The sequence below is a fragment of the Corvus kubaryi genome, unplaced genomic scaffold, assembly GCF_017639235.1.
Source record: "Corvus kubaryi isolate FWS band 111438036 unplaced genomic scaffold, C.kubaryi_AGA036_p1.0 68, whole genome shotgun sequence".
Classification (NCBI taxonomy): Eukaryota; Metazoa; Chordata; class Aves; order Passeriformes; family Corvidae; genus Corvus; species Corvus kubaryi.
The window spans coordinates 2,227,420-2,248,732 of record NW_024582056.1 but is presented as its reverse complement, the minus strand read 5'-3'; positions in this window follow the sequence as shown (position 1 = coordinate 2,248,732).

Sequence of the window (21,313 nt, the reverse complement as noted above, 5' to 3'; positions counted from 1 at the left end):
AGCTATCAGAAGAGCTTCAGGCAAAGTTGGGAAAGAACATCTACATCTGGACAGAGACCTTGAGATGTAAGCAGGACAACGATTTTAAGAAGACTACAATGATTTTTCTTGGTCTAAAAATCAAAATAAATATATTTCTTTATTTTTAACTCTTAACAGCCATCTTGGCTAGAAAATGTAAAACTTTTTCCCATTAATTAATCCAGCTGGAGAACTTCTGCATCAGCTGTACCCTACCTAAGTTCTATTAGGTTAAATGTGGAGTATTCCTACTTTCCTTTCATATAGGAAACATATGTAATCTACATGCAAACATCGTTTTTGTAAGAGTCACTGATCTAATCTCAGTCGTTTATATAAACATGTTGAACATGACGTATCAGAATGACCCCTTGACTTCTGAGAGGTTTTTCATCTGTGAACAGTTATGCATGTACAGCTCAGACTCCTAGTGGTACTAGGGGAGGGGTGTTCATTAACTCTCAAGACAAGGGCCGATATTCAATCAAACTAAATGAAGAGAATTGCTTGTAAATCTCAGACTTTACATGTTTGGTTATCCTGTAAAAAAAAAATAAACTACCTCTATAAGCCTGATAGTTGGAGTGAGCAATTCGATTCTTTTTAGGGATAGAGAGTAAATGCTGGTAATAGCCAAGAAAAAGTAATGTAAGAGCTATTGTTGCATACCCAGTCATTGTTGCTCTCCTAGTATGCTGTGAACACCTGCATTTTTCTGTTGTGACTTCAAATAGATAAAAGATGTCAAAATAATCTGTCTGGTTTTATATAGAAATGTGATTTTCAAATTTTGTTAGCACCTTACAATATTTAGCATGAAAATATAATCCTACTACATCCTTTAAATAGGTTAATTTGAAAAAATAACATCTAAAAAATTCTTTTAGTTGGTGTTGCGGGGAAAAAATAGTTTCGCTTCTGGTGTCTTCAAATGCTGCCCATCTTTCTGTAATTGTATAACACTATCACTATTCGCTATTCTGTCTATTCTTGCATAGAGAATTGAAACATCACTTGAGTGTCCTCTGAGGATGGATTAACAAGATTTGCTGTGACATGACTTGATTAATTAATGAGACTAGAGTATTCTTTGGCCCTGGTGTGCTGTTCTTGAACTTCTTAGATGGGAAAATTCTAACCTTCAATATTTGAGAAGCCAACTGGGTAAAGCAAAACTCTTGTATGACCTTCACTAATAATAAAACTGAAAATCCATTATAGAGGGTACCTGAATAGCTGTACATATTCAAGGTGATTTTTTTTCATATTTGAAGAATGAAAGTGCACACGGTTATAGCAGAGTACAGAAAAATACGTCACCGACTGTTTAAAATATAATTAGATGCCTTTCTACTGTTCTTTCAGCAATCTTCTACACAAAGAAATAGCTTTTGCAAGTGCTGCACTGCAGAAGTCATTTCACTCTGTGTACATACCCCTAAGGAAATAAGGAATGTTCTCAAAGGGCAAATACCTGATGAAAGCCAGCACATCCCATCCGTTGACCCTGCTTTAGAAATTTCTTGTCCATGATTGACTATCAGGCTACATAGGGAAGTGTTGAGAGCCATGTCTGTGATATACTTGTGAGATACACATTTTAAAGCTACTGGGTCTACCTATCTCACCAGGAGACCGAAATTAGTCTAAGACAATAAAATTCCTTCCATTTTACAGCTGACTTAAGGCTATCATCAAGCATAGCTGGCAGAAGTAATAAGAATCTGGATTTAGAGACCTGACAATGCTGTAAATTGGATTATTTGTGGAGCATAGTTGGTTTGGTGATTAAGTCAACATTTCAGTGGAGTCTCTTGGGATCTGTAGTTTGCATATTGGTGCTAAGGGTGTCAGATAATTTTTCACCTTCTGTTTCCTTCCTGCTCCCATCAAAGAAATCCTTTGTGAATCAAAGCTTGTGGAATTTACTTACTATTTGTGCTCTTATCAATAAATTGATTTTCAGTATGTGACTGTAAATGTTAAAAATTTCCTGTGCAATAAAAAGCAGAGAAATTTTGAATTTTTTATCTAATCAGACAGGGATCAAAATAATTGTTGCTTTTGTGTACCAAAAAAAAGGCAATAACTCTGCAATGTACATTTCCTTCTCAGATATCATTTGAAAAAAATTAATAAGATTAACATTGTGGATGTCAGCTGGATTTGCCTTCACAGATGTCAGACAGCATTAGCAAAGAGAACCAGATGTAAGTTTTTTAGCTAATATTATTAGACCTCTTTCCTCCTACATGCCAGCATGAGATACACATTAATGAAATTATATCTGAACACATCCAACAATCCTAAGACAGTAGTAGAGATAGGAAATAATTTATTGTAGGTGACAGAGAACAGCTATAAAATACAAACTACATCTAGTGAGATGGGAAAAATGAATTACTAGTGACTGATGGCCACCAGTACTACTACTACTCTCAGAAAGATAATGTCACTGACAGACGTAGCATAAGTGGATGAGTGCACATTACATGGACCTGTTGAAATTATTCAGGTCCTTTATAATGCCATGGTAAATTTGAAGTTGCCTTTGCCCATCTTAATTTTAGGGTATGAAAGTCATGCACTGCTACTACATGGTCTTGATATGTCTACTTAGATAAATAATCCCATATCAGGAACACTAATAACCCCATAGGAATGGTATTTCACATAGGCTGGACGAGTATTGTTACAGTTATTAAATATTTATCTTTAAAACTTTCACTTGAAAAACTAGTAAGCATTTACCTCCAATTTTCCTTCCTAGACAGGGATTTGACTGATTTCAGGCATGTATTCATTAGAATGTTTTGATCCTATAGAAAAGAGGCTCTCTCATATTTTTTGTATTGTTCATTTAAAGAGAAAATCCTGTCCTTTTATTTAAAATGTTTTAAGGATCAAATGTTCTGAGCTAGAGAAGTGTTGTTAAATCAGGCATGACTATGTTGTTACCCTAATAAAATCTACCCTGACTAAAAAATTTTTAAAAAATAAAAATTACAGTTTAGTCATGATTAGAAGTTTAAGCTATAAATTTTCTCTAAGTTTGTGCCTAACGTGCACGTGCTTACACGTTTTACTCAAAAAGATTTCCACTGAAACAGATCTGTGCCTTGTCTGTCCCATTCTAGTTTTGAACATCTACATTGAAATTAATGAATCTCCATCACTTTTAGTCTCAGAGGAACTTTTCACTGGAGAGAAGGGCAAAGCAGATTGAGGAAAGAAAGCTGCAGGAAAGTAAAGGTGGTGATAAAAACCCCAGTGAGTGAGTGACAGAAAAACACAGTAGCAAAGATACATAGAAAGAGAAAGCTTGGTCTCCAGTACAGAGACGAAAAACAGACACTAAAGTTGAAATAATAGTTTGAGGCTTGTAGGGGGAATAAAGAATTTCCAAGGTGGAGGGGAGATAGAGATAAAGATGAGGCAAGGAGGAGGCAAATAAGTTTTTTTCTTTTCTTAATGGAAGAACACCTCTTTTAGAGTGACAATAGAAAAACTATGAATCCCACAACTTTCTTGCTCTCAGGAAACAAGCATAAATTGTAAAGCCCTGTGGCAAATAAATGTATGAATTACCTATTCCCCTTATGCTCAGAGGGGATGTCTTTCCTAAATCTTTAAAAACACCATATTAAACACAGTTTCCTATTATCTGCTTCTCTTTCTGTTTGAGAGCATGGTAATTTTGTAATGTCTGCCTCATTTAGACATGGTATACAGTCTGATCACAGAAGAGAAAGTGATGTTAGCCCTACTTCACAGGACATAAGTCACCAATTGGTTTACATATAGTGCCCACTGGTGTCAAAACTGAGCCTTGGATTGAGTAAACAGAACATAAAGACTACGCAGTTGCTCACAACTGTGAGAAATCTAGTGTCAGGATTCTTGATGAATAAGCTGGGCTGATTTTTTTTGCTCACCTCAGGAGATGAGCAGCAAAATTTTAGTGCACCAAGTTGTCCACTCAAAACATCCCTCCTTCAGAGAAGAGTCAGCAGAATAAAACACCTGCTACTGCCTCATCTATTGCCAATCACAGTGCAGGTATTTTGATTAAATTGCTGAGAAAGGTGGGCTTGTGTTACCAATGTCAGCCAGAGTGCCTGGGCTGCTGAGATATTAAGTAGACACTTAGGTCTGCTGAGTCTGCTTATGGGATGGGAACCTACAGAAAAGGAAAACAACAAGAAGCTCAGCAAGGTAGGAAGGAAGGCAGAAATCTTAATGTTTTAGTCAGTGACTACAATTCAGGAAGCCTTGCATTTTACCTGTGGTTAGAGGTGACCTCTGTGCCACAGGAGGAGAAAGCCAACAGCTTTTCAGATCATCCTTAATGTGACCCCACCTTGCAGTCTTTTGTCTTCCTCTCTGTATCCATCATACCTTAAGTTCAGCAAATAATCTTATTCTACCTGATTATGGGTCTAAATTCAGAGTCTGTGTCTTATGATGCAACCTGTTAGGATATAGTAACATAAAATCATGGAGAAGGATGGGACATTAGGTTACCTAATCATCCTCCTGTTCTGAGGCCTGTTCTTCCAGGCATTCGAAGACAGAGAAACTACAAACTTCAGGAAATTATTTTAGTTCCTGCAGTGTTTTATTTTTCAGAAGGGAAGAAGAAACCTGAAGAACTTTTTCTCTAGTGCCTGATCTGGTACTTCCTGTAGAATACTTAAACTCTTATTTGCCTACAACACCAGCAATACAATGTGGTCTGCTTCTTCATAGCTGCTTTTATATATTTGAAAATATTATCATCTTCTCCATTAGTCTTCTCCTCTTTCATTTACATAGCCTTTTTTTTCAATATTTTCTTAGAGGCCTGTCTTTTGTAGGTCTCTCATCAGTTTTGTTTTCTGTTTTGACCTTTCTTCACTTGCTCAAAGGGGAAAAATTATGCAAGCCAGCATAATGTGGACTGTACCTAACTGAAATGCTTGCCCTCACAACTATAAAGAAGGATTTCACTAGTTATCAATAATCTAAAAAATAAGGTAGTTTATGCGTGTTTCATGGGAAAGCAGCTCTGCTCATGTAATGAAAGCCACATTAGGACTGAAGCAGTTTACTGATTTATTAACAAAATGTAATTAACTGGCAATAAGTGAACTACGTGCAGGACTGGTATCAGTACCACATCAGTTAACCCATGATACTAGAAAATAACTAAATGCTAATATAGATTTAAAGACTTATGAGCCTATTTCTGAACATTAAGATTATTTATAACTAATCTCAAAATATGCTAATCATGCCCATGTACACAATTTAACTCATGTTCCCTGCCTGACTCCAGGTCCTGTGTGTCACCAGCACACTCCCTTTTTGCGGAGAGAGAGGAGATTCCCCAACTGCACAGCCCTCCTGTGAGAGATTTGGATGACCCAGCTCTGTGTGCACTTCTGTTGTTTCCTATCATCTCGTGATGCACACGTTGGCAAGGGATCATCTCAGGAGTTTGCGAACACACATGGCCCCACATGTTGGTTCCCTGCTCGCTGCACCCTACACTGTCTACATGTATATGTATATATACATATAAAAGATACTGAGTTGGAAGGGCCTCACAAAGGATCACCAAGTCCAGCTCCTGGCCCTGCATGGGATACCCCAAAAGTCACACCATGTGCCTGAGAGCATTGTCCAAACACTCCTTGAATTCTGTTAGGGTTGGTGCTATGACCACTTCCCTGGGGAGCTTGTTCCAGTGCCCAACCACCCTCTGGATGAAGAACCTTTTTCTAATATTCACCCTAAACCACCCCTGACACAACTTCAAGTCATTCCCTTGGGTCCTGTCACTGCTCACAAGAGAAGGGATTGTTGCCTGCCCCTCCTCTTCCCCTTGTGGGGAAGCTGTAGAAAGTGATAAGGTCTCCCCTCAGACTCCCTGCTGCCCTGGCTAGTGCAGGCTGCTCCTGGTAACAATGAGGGAGCTGCACCATCAGTCCTAGGCAGATATTGTGATGGGATGACTGCCACTAGTGTCAAACCAGAAGTTGACTGCTCATTTTTTTTCAGTCCAGCATCTCTTCCCTTCCTTACAATTTCCATTCTGTTTATACACACACACACACACACAGATAGATAGATGGATAGATCTTTCCAACATGACTTCATTTTTCTTTCAGAAGTCTCTTTGTAATACAGAGGTTACATTTTGATCTGTCAGGTGGTTGTATTCTTCTCACATGATTAGGTAAAGGTAAATGCCTGCTCAGATGTTTTTGTGTTCAATTGACCCGCATGATTTACACCCATATTCTTATTTTAACCAATGTTGTTATCCAGGCCATTTGCCAAGGGTGGACCAAGAGAGTACTCCCATGTGTGGTTTTGAATTTCAGACATATTGTTCACTAATGGATTAATGGACTAAGGTTCATCTTATAAATTTGGAAAACTTAATTTTTTTTTAATTTTGATTTTACTACCCCCCTCACCCCCTGCCTGACATGGTGTAAATTAAAGCATCTGTCCTTAATATCCAGCTAGAATGTTTCAAATAACTTTCTTAGACCTAACTACCAGGAAGAATCAAATAAAATAATTTAGATTTGCCAAGTAATGATGAAATAAAATACTGTCAGGGGTTTTTTAATAAAAAAGAAACAATCTGGGCAAGATAATTGTAAACCATATTCTGATATTGAAATGACTGTGTTTACTGATGGCCACTGCATGGCTGCTTCAAATAATAAGAGAACCACCTTAAAGAGAGCCCGAGGCGAAAGCCAGTGCTGGTTTTTGAAGCAAAATATGTGATTCACAACCCATGTAAATACTAGTCACAGTCAGAGGAAGCTTAATTTATTTAGCTCTCAGATCTCTCTCTTTTCAGACTCAGAACATGTATCATCATGACTAGATAATTAGGACAGTCTTATCCAAAAGAAGAGGACAGGGAAAAGCTAAAAATGCTGACAATGGAACATGCAAAGACATTTGAATAGTTACCATTACCAAATCAGTAAGAAAAGAAGAAGGAGGAAGAGCAATAATCAGTCCTTTTATCATTTGTCAGAACTTGGAGTATTATCATGTGTAGGCTGCTTATTGTGACTGAAAGTGCATATGCTAAGGAGCAAACTTTTCTCCTATTCTCATATTCTTGAAGGTCACGTTGTCCTGTAGGCTATAGAAGGCTAAAATGCTTTGAATTTGTAGTTTAATAATCAAATTTGGTCTGGGACCTTAGTGTTGTAAATTAACTGTATGTGTTTTAAAGAATATACATCTACAGTTAAAATGCAAATACAGCAGAATAATTTACAAGTCTTTTAAAAACCGTCTGAAAATAACAGTGATGTTTTGGCTGCCATATTATGGGGTCCCACATTTTCAGAGCAGGAATGGTAAGGAGGAAGCTAAAAATCACCCATTGCCTTTACCCTACCTTGAACAGTTTAGAGTATCGAGGGCATTGAAGATGAAAGGAATGGCATTTTCTTGGATCTTCTCAAAGGCTCTTGACATAAATGACTACAAGGAGAATTAACCTTCTAGGGAGTTGGTCTTCAGTGAGTATGCAGAGACAGGAGATCTGAAGCCAGTCAGAAGCTACAACATCAGTGGATGGATGACGAAATTGGGAGTGCTGAGTGCTCCGTGAACTGATACAGGGATTTAAATTCAACTTGGAAGAAAAAATTTGGAGAAACCTACCATTTTTTCAGCAATGGATTTCACTGCTTCTTGTGTTTGCTCCAGGAGATTCAGCCAAATCTTTTCCAGTGGGATATTTTCCATTGAGAAGCATTCTTCGATCAAAATTTCCTAAAGGAGAAAGGGACTTCTTGTCCTTTGGTTTGGAAGTTAATTAGCCTACATAAATCACATGCTTACTTCAGCAGATGAGTGAGTTTCCTGACACATATCTAAGTAAATACTAAGTAAAGGCCTTATGCTCTGTGTGATGAATTAATATTTTCCTAAGCAAGATTATTTCATCAATGTAAATTAATATCAATTTAACTTAAGGAAATTTACCCAAGTACCTTAATCTCAGACATAGAGTAGTCTCACAAGATGCTGGATATTTTTGGATCCAGTTGGAAATTCAGCTCAGTGCTGATGAAAATCAGACTAGAAGATGCAAGTTTTAAAGATTATTTAGGTATTTCATTATTTAATTATGAGCTCAGTGTTCAGATAACTTGCAGCATTAGGATCAGTATAGTTAAATTTTAACGTCTAAAGTTAATATATTTAACATTAAATTCTTATATTATAAGCCATAATAGATGCAAAATACATATATTCATATAAAATGTAAAATATTTGTTGGCTAGGAATCAAAGGTCTATTAGCATTAAAAATTTACTTTCGGCCAGCTTCTCTCAATTATCTTTATTTGGACAATGAAATAGTCATATGATATAGACCGCTGAAGTTCAGAAGATGTACTAAAGCCCCTGAGAATGCTTTTGAACTAGCTGCTCAGTCTCTGTGCAGAATCTGAGATTGCTGTTGCTCTGGTTTTTTTTAAAAGTTTTTCATCAAGATGGCTTCAGTGATGCATGGTTTCCACTGATATCTTCTCCTAGAGATAGCAACTCACTACTTGTATTGTGCATAGATATGTAAAAATACACATGGATACACACACACACACATTTGGAGAAAAATGTTGAGGCAATCTCCTCAAAGTTCCCAGGGTGAGAACTCTGACAATACATGACAAAACTCAGTTACCTCTTGCAGTGCATGTTCATACTTGTGTGTTTTATGGAGCTGGCAGGGAGAAGGCTTTAAACAACAGATTTTAAGTGGTTGATTTTATTATTTCCCAGAGGAACAAAAGCACCTGCCCCACTGCTGTGTGGCCTGGAAATGCTGCAGCACCAGGAGTTATCACCTCCTGCACGGATGGATCTGTGCCATTTTTTCCAGCTCATCATGTAAACCAGAGCCAGGAATGAAGCTGGTGAAAAGCAGAAAGTTGACCAGGGCAGTTAAATGAAGAGTAGCATTGCTTTTTCAATGTGAATTTGAGTCACAGTAAAATCTGAGACAGAGCCCACTAAAGTGAGCTGAGGTTCTTCCATTGTCCTCCATGCCATTTGCCTCACCACCCTCAATATTTTGGAACTATGAGAAATTGCTCCTTTAATAGCTTTCATGTAATTAGCATACAGAAATCTATCCCTTGAGCATTTTTCTTTTATACTGTGGAATAAAGGTGGCTGGTGGCATGATCATGGGGTGAAAGACAACTTGAGTTTATTATACTATAAATAAATAATAGCTTCAATCTCTAAAACAGAAAAATTACAATTATTGCTTAGCCCTGTGGTGTTGGCATTCATTATGTACAGCATTTCAGAACTACTGAATTCTATGGCTAGTAAAGAAGGAAGGGTAAATTACTTCTCAGAAAAGTGTTATATTTAAATGTATATCACTTTCATTTAAAATACTTTCTTACAAGCTGTCTGCTCTTGCTAAGGGAAAACTCATGCAGGAGATAAATAGCTGGATAAATGTAATGCAAGTGACAGCAAAGAATTACATTTCAACTGTGGTATTTTGTGAATAGATCTTGTCAGGAATGAGGCCACACTCAATTTAGAGTTTTTATAACATTATTTATTTCACCAATAGGCCAAATTCCTGTATTCCAATTCAATTGCCCCACTAGCAATGATCGGAGACCCTTACAGCCAATCTGGCTATTTACCCAAGATAAAAACCTTCTGCACAGGGTGCTGCCAGGCTGTCCTTTGCAGGAGCACACCTTTCTCTTCTTGTGCACGGAGTTTTATATTGTGGTAGTCAGCAGCTGGCCTGAAGGCCTCACAATAATAATTAATCCCATTTTATAACTCCCTGTTTTATAACTGAAATAATGAAGACATAACTGAAATTACACAAGTACCCTGACCGGTGGGTTATGTAATCCGACCAGTAAAGATGGTTGCAGAGCAGGCCCAGGCCGTTGTGGACACAAGCAGCTGTTGGCTGGTTGGCCAGGTGGCAACTGGTTCAGCCCATAGGGATTGACCGTGCGGACTTTTACTCTATATAAGTAAAGGAGGACTCAATAAAAGTTGGCTGTTGTGCATGAACCCAGTGTCTCTTGTCACTTGTCTGTCTCTGAAACTGTGGCAGTTTTATACCCCCTTGGCCCCTCCCAATTCCACCCATTGTCCTGCCCTCAAGGTCTGGGGTGATTGGTAGGGTCCTAATAAAAGTCTCTCGAGTTGGCTCGGGTCAAGGAGTGAAGTATTAGGACGCTTCATTGGTTGTATTCTCCATCTAATAGCTTGCTGGTTGTCAGGGGTTCCATTTCTGGGCTCCCCCTCCTTTGGTGACATCATCTGGGTCTTTGGCAGGAAGGCTCCTCCTTGAAATTCGTGGTTGCCATGGAGTTACCTGCAGTCCTAATGGTCGGTGGTTAAATTTAGCTCTAGGGCAAGCACATCTGGGGCTTCTCCTGACTTCATTTTTAAGGATTTATTAAAAGAAATACAGTTTTAAAACACCATTTTAAAGTCTTAACATTAACAAACACATTTAACCAGTAGGTAACTCTTATCCTGAACATTTAAACATTATTATAAAAGTGAAACTTAAGGTAGAAGTAGAACTTGGAGTGGGGGTATGAAACTTGAAAAGGGGAACAGAACATGAAAGAGGTTTGCCTTGAAATTCACAAACAGAATTAACACAAACTTATTTAATTATTCTTCATTGATGTGAAAGCCATTTATTTCATTTATGACAATCTTTAGCGATAGCGGAGGAATAGTTAACTTTTGCAGCGGTAACATAAAGTTTATCTTGGTGTTGTTCTCCATATCTTAAATGGCTGTGAGTGAACTTGTTCTATCATATATGTGAGAGGAATCTGAAAGAAGATAGTAATATTTACTGCCTCACACACCAACTTCTGAATACTAGTTTCTATGCACGGCTCTAAATATAATTAGTCAGAGAATCTTGAACAAATCATTTCACCTCTCTGTCTATTTTTCTTCCCAGCATTTTTTGTTAGAGTATGTATTTATTCAACAATGACATCTAAAGTGCCTGCAATAAGCACTTAGTTCAGGTGGTGTCTTTGGGCATAAAAAGGAAAATTAAGATCCTGACTTTAAGCAATTGTATTTCACCAAGTTCATAACTGCCTGGTGAAATAAGATCCACTTTTCTCAAAGTGCTTGCTCTACTGACACCAGAATAGGAGACTGAAAAAACTCAGTGAATTTTAAAGAAAAACTTTGGTCTTGTTTTCCTCAAATCAGTGACACTAAAACAGGGTTATATGCTCAGTGTCCCTGAAGGAAGATGAAATTATGATGTAAGAATAAATAGTTATTACTCAGTCAAGCAGGCACAACCTCATCTGCCGGTCCAGGCTTGAAAAAAATGCAAATGGAGAGACTGGAAAGGAAGAAGAAGGATGAAGTTAAGCTGAGAGGCATCCAGTTGCAAGAAGAGTGTTTGCAATTATATGAACAAGGTAAATGTGCGATTCTAGACATGTTCATTCTAATCCTTCAACATTGTGGCAGGGCATACACCCCTTCTCCCCGCCACAGGTGGCCGGTGCGGATAGGAGAGATAACCCAGGCAGGCAAGGCCCAGCAGGCATCATCTCCTGGCGCCAAAAGGTCTGCCGTCCTAACCAAGAATCAACATCTTGGTATGGAAAGCAGATGTGGGAAGAGATAAAAGAAAAAACATAGGTGACCAAAGGCCTGTTTTTAATGCTATAAAAGTACTCGTCATGGTTTGAAAGACAGGCGTCTGCTAAGGAAGGCAGGAGCCTCCCTTGGAATGGCAGATGCAACCCCCCCTTCCCTCCCAGTTATTATAATTTTGAAGTCAAGCGGCTTTTAGGCAAAGATGTGGGAAAACAGGAATAACAGTTCTTTGCTATTATATATCTGTATCTGTATAACCAGTCGAACAAACAGCAATAACTATGGCAGTGACAGCAAACAATCACAAACCCAGTCCCAGCCTTCTCGGCTGTCGGGCTCTTTCCCCTTGGGTGCAGTTCCGCTCGCAGCCGGCAGGGGCGCTGGCGGCTCCCGGTGAGCAGGGCAGGTGCGATGGTTCCCCCGCGGCTGCAGGGGGCGCTCCGGAGCGAGCTCGGGGAGCACGCGGCACCGGTGCCCCGGGATCCCGGGAAGGGATGGGACAAAGGCTTCACAAACCCCTGGGCAGCTGATCCCGGTGTCCGGCCGGACCCTCAGGAGCAGCAGGCTGGAACGGCAGGCTGGGGCGGCAGGGATGAGCACAAATCCCAGGTGGCAGACGAGACGTATCCAAACGGGGAACCCCCCGGAGGTCTGGGCAGGCAGGGCAAGCAGGGCTACAATGCAGCGAAGGCTCGAAGCAACGGCGGTGGCAGGGCGGCCACAGCCCGGCTTCCAGCGGGGCAGGAAAGGTGGGCTTGGGATCCCGAGGCTTCTCCGGCAGAAGGGAAAGCAGCTGAAGAAAGCAGCCTCTCTCTCTGTCCAAAGTGCTGGGGACTGACTGTTCGCACACCCAGGTGAAACAAAAGAGTAGCCAGATGCACCCAACGTCTATAGCCACCTCTTTTGTTTTTCTTAAATGCCCAGCCATTTGTCCCCCTAGCAACACGTATGGGGAAAATTCCTTTAACAGAAAAAAAACCCCAGGAGAGCTCCTAAAACCCCAACAGTACTACAGTTTATTACAGAGGCAGAAGTCTCCTACACACAGTCTGAGAACATTGAGATTTCTTCCTGGAGTCTGGATGCAGATTCTGCAGTTACTTTACTGGGAATTGAGGGAAAGGATTTCAATGTGTGCTGCATCAGGAATTGGATGGTAAGGAACACTGTGTTTTGGTTTGAAAGACAGGTGTCTGCCTAAGGAAGGCAGGAGCCTCCCTTGGAATGGAAAATGCAACCCCCCTTCCCTCCAAATTATTATAATTTTGAAATCAAGGGGCTTTCAGGCAAAGATATGGGAAACAGTAATAACAGTTCTTTACTAATATGTGTGTGTGTATATATATATATGTATATTTTTATATATAAACAAGGCAGGGAAAAAACTGATTTAAACTGACAGAGTCAGATACGACCTGACTCTGTTAGTCAGGGTAGCAGCAGCAGTCCAATAAGGTGGTGGCTGCAGTCCTCCTGAAGTGAATGGATGTGGTTCTGTTGAAGCAGTGATCCTGCGTAGAAAGATCTGGTCTTCCTCAGAAGGTCCAGTGGTAGCTATGTAGCTCTTGTCCTCTGGAAATCCAGTGGGAAAGGCTGCCTGTGGTCTTCAAAAATTGCAGCTTATATCCAGGATGGGGTGCTTGGTTTCTCCCTCTGGGTGGAGCATCTCACAATGGAATGAGTCATGAGATAAGGCACTGATGGGCCATTAACAGGACATAGTCTTGAGGGAGGAGGCAGGGAGCACTGCCCCAGCTGGTTTTAACAGCTCATGAAGATGGTGATAGAATACATGCTTGTGGGCACACCTTACATTGTAACCTAGGACACATTGGATCCTAAATTCTATTATTTCTTTGCTAGCTATAAAATTAATAGGTACCTTTAATCCTGCGTGTATAATACCAGTGTTCCCTTTTGTCTTATCCCTGTGTAGTAATAGTCTGTTTTAAGTCTTATGTCTGTTAGGTTTTTTTGTCTATTAAATAAATAATTCATTCTATAATAGACTGAACCAGCCATTATTAAAGAACTTATGAATGAGAGTGGGTCTTGGGGTGCTGGCCACCTCAATAATGCGACTGCTTGATGCCAGAGGCCTGGGCAAAAGGCAGGGACATATTTAAACCCACATCATCTATTCATAACAAACATATATTGTTGGTATGCACAGTCATCTATAAGCTTGCCTTGTCTTTAGGAATCCCAAAATATACTCACTATGCTATAAAAATTTTCATGAGTCGCATTAGCAGGATAGCCAAAAACAAACCAGGAGGAAATGGTGCTCTTTTAACATTTGTATTATGCTTATCTAAATGTTATTAACAATCTTTTAACATAAAATGAAACTAAAAAAACCCCCAAACAAACAGATATCTAAAACATATAATATTGGCAATCTTTGTTTTATCCCCAAAATTGAAAAAACCTAGAGATTTTTACCTCCAAAAGGTAGTGAAAAAAAATCCGTCAGCAGAGGAATAGCCAGTTTTTCATGTGTTAGAAATGGATTTTTATGAGAAAGTATACAGGATTGTGATGTATTTTGTGTGCTCTTATCTGAATAACAACACCATAATGAGCTTTTTTGGGTGGGAAGGTAAATCTCATTGCACTTTCTGAATGAAACATCCTGTGTACTTTTGCTCAATAGGGAGTACCCATCACTAAGACAGATGTGAGCCTTCATTTAGTCTTACTGGTGCAAGCACAAATGTAGTATTTGACTGTGATTGGTGCCAGGTTTTTTCTTAGAATTTTGTTGTCTAGATATTTCTTGGTGAATAATCAACCGCAATGTTTGCTGGGTAGAATAAAGTTTTGTCTCAACACAGTGATATCCTTATAGTGGAACATTTGGAAATTCAAGTGTGAAGATTATTTCCCACGTATTTTTTACCTTGAAAATAAGCAGCAACTATCTTTGTGGCATTGCAAATGTATCATCCTAAATCTTCACTGAATACTGCTGAGAAAAGGCTATCTTTGAGTCATCATGGCATTATCTCCCTCCCTTCGGAAAAGCTAGAAGGCAACTGCTGCTTAATTTGAGGTCTCTTGGGGAAACCACAATGTGGTCCATGTAAGCTACATTGTATCTTTGACTTCTTTTTCCAAATTGGATTACCCAGTCCTTTAGTGTTCTCTGTAAAGCTCATTGCAAAGGAAAAACGCTTCAATTCTCTTCTTTTATTTCCTCTAATATAGAAGTCCTTAGAACAGTTCTATTCTACATTGGAAACCTGGGAGTTTAGTCATGCCACTGCAGGGAAGTAGATCATTAACTCAAAAAATCAATCCAGCAGACCTGAGATATAAAATGTCAAACTCCACTGCTTAAGGCACAACCAGGAATTGTTGAGGAGAAGCATGTATCTCAGATTCAAGTGGACGTGGAGGGGAAAGGAATGGAAGTGGCTTCATAGTTCAGAGAGGTCCCCTTTTGAACAGACATAGGTGTTGGGGTACAATAAGTAGACTCCAGAGTTGGACTCACTCTATTGCTCTCTAACTCTTACCTCACGAATTATTTTTTACACAATGGCCTATGAACTGTGGACATACCAATTCCAGTTTTTTGGAGTACATTATCTGGGGAAAACTGGGTATGTAGTAGATAAATAGGGAATTTGTTCTCCTAGAATTAACCACTGAAATTCCAGCTCCTAAGTACCTCTTTGAATCAGAGGCACATGGAGTAGAGGGACTCGGTCTCCTGTCTCACAGTCTTCATTCAAGAAAAGTTTACTAAATCTACTTGCTCAGATAGCAACTTCATAGCTGATAGCAGTAGAAAGTGAAAAAAGATAGTATGAATCCTCATAGTTTCCCTGTTATGCGACAGTATTTCCTAAAGCCATGATAGCTCAATCGTGTTCAGACACAACCTGACGTAAAGGAAAAAAGTAATGAAGTCATTCACAGTACATAAAGCTGCTTATGCATGAAGTCTGTGAAGATTGGAGGCTAGAATGAATTGCTGTGCTGAAGGTGCATCAGTCTCTGTGTCTTGCATAAAACAAAACTAATAAGAAACCTTGAAAATATTTTTAGAAGCATTTTATGTACCATGTAACTTGTGGCTTATTTTATTTCTTTTCAGAGACACCCTCCTTTTTTTTCCCTGTCCTGTCTAATGTGGAAATCAAAATTTTGTGTAAAAACTCAAAACATTATCAAGGTAGGTCCCAAGAGCACCAGTGCTAGAAAACATTTGTCTTACAGTTCTTAGAGGATGTTGTCAGCTAATGAACAATTTTTGGCCCACAGATCAGTTAGTTCTAGTCTTCATTCAGGGTATGCCACTGAGACTATAGAATCTTTAGTTTTAGTTTTGATAGCAATTTTAAGCACAAGATTTACAATAACAAAAATAAGTTGCAAACCCACATAAATTTTTCAGATTTTCTTTTTCATTTCAAAAAAACAAGCATTTTGGTTTAAAGTTCTGCTGCAGAAGATCTGTCGTCCATCTTTCTTCATTCCTCTGTATTTCAAATGTGCTAATGTGTTTCCCCCCTTTTCATTAAAAAAAAAAATCTTATTCTATACTCTTACAGAAATATCAGATGATTCTCAAGTAGAAATAGTAGAATTCATTCTATAATTTTTAATAATGTTTTCCAGACGTGGACGTTATTATCTATGAATAAAATAAAGGAAGTCCCGTATTCTGTAGATCAGTTCTTAATTCTATTTTTAAAATGAAATAATTTTGTGTGTGGTCACAGTCACCTTAAACAAATACTGACTATTCTGTAAGACAGAGCAAATCACTATTAATGAGAAAACATAGTGGTAACTGTACACTAAGAACATTGTGAAGATGAATGGTTCAAAGTACTTTTAATAGACGATGGTTTTTTACCTATATAAGTGAAGAGAAATTATAAATTCATACAGTCATTCCAGGGATACAAAGGAACTATGTAAATGGTGATACATCTTCCGATAACACTGGCAAACTCATTAGTGTACTGTGATATCCATTATAGGGAACATCATACAGATGAAAGCTATTAAATGAGAAAATGGTCTTGAGTTCTGTCTCAGTAGAGGAACTATGATTTATTACTCAAACTAATATAAGTAAAATTTGAAGGGTGAGTTGTACTTATGATGTATGGTGTGGAAGTTCTAAGCCTTGCTTAAGTATAAGCCAGCACTTTGCCAGGTGCTACAATGATAGAGTGACCGTATGGTCCAAGAGGTAGTTTCAGCCACAGCACAGTTGCTGACTGACAGAATTCTATTGAGCAGGATAAGAATGCAAAGAATGGAAGAAGGAAAGTGCTGGCAAATGGGACTGCACAAGTGACATCAACAACCTGACAGTGTGATATGCAAAGCTTCACCCTTTAAAGAGCCTTAAAAATTGTCAATGCAGTACAAGAGCTTTAAAATCAGAAACTTACGAAGTAAGTTTAGCCTGACAACATTTTCTCTAATCAGGAAACAAAGTTTTCTTCCTTATTTCTTTACCTATTATCCTACTCTCTGGACTCTGGAATGATGTCTAGTGACATGATTAGATATCACCACTTGTTACTACCTTTCTTTTATTTTTCATATGCCATCAGTACCAGGCAGCTTTTCTGCTGACTGCCTTTCTTGTTTCTCTCTGAGTGGCCAGAAGAAAACACTTGGTACTCAGATTTTCATCTTACACTGTCATGTACTACGTGCCTCTTTCCTCGCACCTTAGATACTTGAAAAAAATTTTTTCATTTCCTAAATATTTTTGAAATGTTCACCATCTCAATAAATGAGGTATTAATCTACAGTAGCTATGCAATACTTGTCACTAAATATGATGTTACCTTTTCTAATTATCCGGTCTGGAATTTCAGTGGGTTGTAGAAACTTGTTCTTTAATCAGTCACTTTCCATTTTCTACACTAATTATAATCTCTATATATGGCAATGAGCTATCAAACATCAGCATTAGCTGCATACTCTGTGCTTAGGTTTCAGTCAACCTGTACTCAGATATACAGACTTTATCAAGATCTTTATCCAGGTTGTGAAACTAGCTTTAAAGTCTTCCAGGACTGTTGTTCAATGCTTATTTAATCAAAATTCAGTCTCACACAAACCCATTTTTTCCTATTGTACTATAACAGGGAAATGATGTTTTGTGTCACTTCCTTCTTGTGAACTGATAAATACTGAAATGCAATTTTTAATTCTTTTTTTTTTTGGCACACTCTGTTGCATTCCTGAATACAGCTGAATTTTCTTCAGGCTTCAAGGCAAAGATGCAAAGACTTTTATATGTGTTGGTAAGCATCCATGAGTTACTTGAGTCTGTGTCTTGCTTGATGTATGTGGCATCCTTTATGACTACTCAGTTGTCTTACTCTCACCTTGCAGTGCCATGAGTCATAGCAGAAGTGTAAAGTCATCAGCAGCACTTTTCAAAAGTGTCATTAAAGGTCTTCTAATGGCTCATTATCAAAATGCTTATCAATCTCCTTTAATTGTGGAATCATTCCATTCCAAAAAAATCCACAGCAAGAAGCTCCTCTAGCAGCCAAGTGTTTTCTCCTCTTTAGCTGTCAAGGGCCTAAGCAGTACAGGCTTCTAGCTGTGCTTCAGTACTTTACTGAAGCATTCTCACATTCTTATTGAAGCAGCTTTTCTGTAATACAGTCTTGGTGAACAGTTCCCTTTACTCTGTCAAATGCCTTCTAGTGGGTTTTTGGTCACCTTCCATGCTGTTTCAGTGTTCACCTATTCTCTTCAAGAATCACAGACCTCAACAGCTTAGCAACAGCATGGCTGCACAGAGAAAACACTTCTAGGGCAGTCTGCACATTCTTTGCTCTTGTCTCACTCTTAGAGGCAGTAATATTCACAAATTTATCCCTAAATATGACAGAGCTGCTACCATGCACATGCAGATGGTGTATGCATGTTCATATGCACTGATTTGACACCATGTCCTTCTGTCCTCCTCATCCAGGTTTCATACTGGTAAAAGCAATATTCAAGACCAGTCTTTGCTATGAACAAAGTCTTCAAGATTTGCTTCTGTTCTGTAATACTTCTGTTGTCATAGCCCAATTATTATGAAAGTGTACACCACAGATTATTTTTACATCTGCCTTAATTATTTCTTCATATTTAATGCTTTTATTTTGCAATAATGATTCTGATTTATTGTAATTGTGAACTTATCCATTCTCTTAGAATAAGTTTTCTGCTTCTTTCCCTCACTTTCTTTAGCATACAATGTGAACTCAATGTGATAGATCATCTATGGAACCAGTAGGTCTAAGTGAAGCAGTATTTAAGGAGTATGACACAAAATGTTTATAGAGAAAACCAGACAGTTCTGAGGACTCATCATCTCTAGGTTTAAATTTCATGGGGTTTTTTTTGTTTTTCTAGCTCAACTCTGGTATCATGGGATTAATGCCTACTAACAAGTGGCTTGCATTAGGGTATCTCCTGAACCTTGCTGTGCTGTTTAGCTTCATCCAGAAAGATGGAAAAGTAATACATTCAACAGGTTGCATGGACTGAGACTTCTCTATAAAATGGCATAAAACACAGTAGGTAATGTTATGGGTTAATTTCAAAAGCACAATTCAAATCCAAACTGATATACTAATGTAGGTATGTCCACTTAGCAAAAATAAACAAACAGACAAAAAAGGGCTGTTTGTTTATTGTCAAAGCTGCTGTTTTCAGTGTGGGATTTTGTCAAAAATCATGTAAGTATCCCATAAATGATAGGACAAGGGGAAATGGTTTGAAACTGGAAGAGGGTTTGGGTTAGATACTATGAAGAAATTCTTTACTGTGAGGGTGGTGAGGCACTGGAACAGGTTGCTCAGAAAAGTTGTGGATGCCCCATCCCTGGAAGTGTTCAACACCAGGTTGGGTGGGGCCCTGAGCAACCTGGTCAAGTGGAAGGTGCTCCTACCCATGTCAGGGGACTTGGAACTAGATGATCTTTACGGTCCCTTCCAACCCAAACCATTTTATGTTTCTATGATTCTATAAAAGGCAATCAGTTCCCAAGGTGTGAGATATGACACGCAACTCTGGGAGGGAACAAACAGTGGCAAAGCAACTCAGCAAACTTATTACTGGTTAATAATTTTTAACATGATTGTCTAGGTAAGAAAACAGCTCAAAAGACAGTTTATCTGGTATAGAATTAATAGGACAAAAAAAAAATTATTGTACTAATAGATCAAGATATTACATGTAGAAGTGTTCTCTGAATCTTAGTTTGCCCAGATCACACTATGTATGTCTGCATGCTAATTTCCTTGTGTTTTTGAACAGCCCTACATCCACCTGTGATTCACACCAAAGTATGAACATTTTCCTAAATAATTTGTAGAGTTTATATAAATGGTGGTAAAAACAAAAGGAGCTGGGTTGGAGTTGATGGGGATTACAAAAATGAGTGGTTTATGGGAAATCGAACTCTAAGATAGATAGGTTAGAACAGGGTTGGCATTCTAGGGGCTAAATGGTTAAATAAACCACTAAAAGCCTTGCTTTTGACTTTTGGTACTTAGTTTTGCACAAGAAATGTGAAATTTCCATTTGATTACAAAAGTAAAATATAACTCAGGAGACAAAGAAGTACTGTCAATAAAGGATTAATACTCTTCAGCTAAAGGAATTCCTCAAGAGTTCAGTCAGTCCAGATGCAGGCTATGTCTCATTTTTGTTTGAAAATGATGAATCCCCATCTGTATATGATAAGTGGCATGCTCTGCAGTGCAAGCAAACAGGTTTTTTCCTAATCAGAATTCACCTTTTATCCCCCAAAAAGTTGTGTAGTTTCAGTTTTAAGTTCTTTGTCAATATCTGGAAAAAGGGCAGGAGAAACCTCTTAGAATTTTATACTTTTAGCACAAAACCATTTCAGATTTAATGCATATTTCTAACATACAGTAAGGTAAGATAATATTCCTCTGGTTCTTAAATAATCCATGTACATTTCTTTTCAGACTGGAGACCTTTATTAACTGAAGTGAACACCATCATGTCTTCAGGCAACATGTATTATACATTCAATTACTGTAGTTTAAGCTAAAACATCAAGATTAAGATCTCCAAAACAGCCTAAGGGATTTAATCTCATTATATTCAAGATGAAGAATTTCACTGGGATCTGGGTCCCTAACTCATTTAGGTGTGTTTAAAATACTAGCCAAAATTCCCATTTTATGAATATGAGTTTAAAATTACCTTAATGGATCTAAGTTTATTGCTCATGTGGTTTCTAGTTCATATCTGATAAATTATAACTTGAATTACCTGCTATAATGTCAGCTAACTATTCAATTGGCCTTTTTTACCACCACTAGGATACTTCATGAAAATCAGACATCCAATAGGATTAAATGAGATTAAGGTAAACTACAACTTCACCTCAGATACTTTTGTCATTTGCTGACACTAAAATACACTAGAATATAGTTAGGAGAATTGTCTTATCTTGAATTGAATTTAATAGAAATGGTATGTTTTAAATGAAATTGATATTTTAAATGTTAAATATGTCAAAGTCCCTGGAAGGATGATCATGTCTACAAACCAGGTATTCTAGTAAATGTGTGAATGTAGAATAAAGCACCAGTCCTTAGTTTTTT